This window comes from Sciurus carolinensis, chromosome 4 (genome assembly GCF_902686445.1).
Source record: "Sciurus carolinensis chromosome 4, mSciCar1.2, whole genome shotgun sequence".
NCBI classification, from domain to species: domain Eukaryota; kingdom Metazoa; phylum Chordata; class Mammalia; order Rodentia; family Sciuridae; genus Sciurus; species Sciurus carolinensis.
The window spans coordinates 119,496,516-119,498,016 of record NC_062216.1 but is presented as its reverse complement, the minus strand read 5'-3'; the positions used below and the strand labels follow the sequence as shown (position 1 = coordinate 119,498,016).

Genomic DNA, 1,501 nt, shown 5'->3' with positions numbered 1-1,501 from the left:
ATCCATTCCACAACATTCTTTTTTTTTTTTTTTTTTTTTTTCAGAGTTCACAAAGCTGTTGTTCAAAAGGTGGAACATGGACTCAACAGAGACAGAAGAGCACAGTTTTTGTACTTTTCTTCCTCAGTATTTCAAGTCTTTTCAAAACAAGACTCTTGGGACCTCTAGATTCAAGTATGCTCCTAGTCTTAGTCAACTGCTACAAGTCTTAGGGAGCCTTGTATACATGCTTGGGTTACTCATTCACCAACATTAAACCCCTGACAAAGCAGGACTTCTTTCTCCATGGCATGTGTTGATTTCAGAGGCAGAGGTGGGTCAATGTAGGAAACAATGGAATTTTTCCTTGGAACTTGTCTGTGATGACACGTGCCTGCCATGATCATAACTCCTGTCTCTTCCCCAATCCCTTCCTTCCATTTTCTTAAGGCAGAAAATAATCTTCTCTGAAGATACTTGATAACAATTCCATCAAACAAAAACACGTGCTTCCAATGCACTGCTTTCAGCTATTTGGGTTTAGTTCAGCTGACAGATGAGCTGATTGATGTGTTCACCCCGATAACCAGGTAGGCCCATTTCCTTAAGGAAGCCCACTCTATTTTTGGTAGCATGACAGGCCACAGAGAGATGGAAAGGACACAAGAACCTGGAGATCTCCCAGAAATACTTCCCTGGGAAGGCAATTTCATGAATGAGATCTTCCAGACAAGTGACATCAAATCTCCCCAGGTGCTCCTCAATCACTGTGTTGTCTGTCAAGGGGATGGTCTTATTCTTGATCCTTGCTTGTCCACGTTTCAAGATGAGTTCCCAGACAGACTTCAGATTTGTAAATCCCCAAGTCACATAAGGTTCTACTATCCGTAGCATTTTTAGACTTGGCGGGGTGACTTTAACAAAGACACCACTAAATATTTTCTTTAGACGAAGTCTTGCAGTGGTCCTCTGCACCAGCAAACTCACTCCACTAATCCTTTGATGCGTACAACAAAGGCCAAGGAATGTTTATCAGGCATTTCCAAAGCATGAGGTTTCACTTCTAGTCCTCTGACACGCACTTGGTCACGTTTCTTCTGCCAGGAATCATGTAGGAATGATTCCAGTCACTTAAATCTGAACTGTTTTCCTTTTCTCTCCTTCTTTGCCAAAAGCGCTTGCTTTGCCTGGGTAGCTTTGAGGGCCTGATAAGCCTTCCTCTTTTTCAGGAGATTTTCTGGAACCAGAGGGATCTTTTTGCTTTGCTCTTCCTCTACCATCTTCCCAGAGCTGCGATTACTCCACAACATTCTTTATGAACAAAATGGAGAGTTGGTTTCATTAAGAGCTAGAGTGTTCTAGAATGCTTTTGGTGTTATTTTGTTGTTGCAAGGAAGTGAAGGATATTTGCAAACAAAAACAAATTCATAGTACAAATTTAAAGCTGTCTACATTTTATTCACTTGAATTTTGCTGTCAGCTGAAGTTACTAAATTAATATGGGTAAGCAAAAAACTAGTAC

General features: G+C 41.0%; 1 pseudogene; it reads right to left on the bottom strand.

Moving 5' to 3' along the window:
* Window positions 1–519: 519 nt before the first annotated feature.
* Window positions 520–1,280, bottom strand: LOC124981994 (60S ribosomal protein L7-like 1; annotated as a pseudogene).
* Window positions 1,281–1,501: the final 221 nt, after the last annotated feature.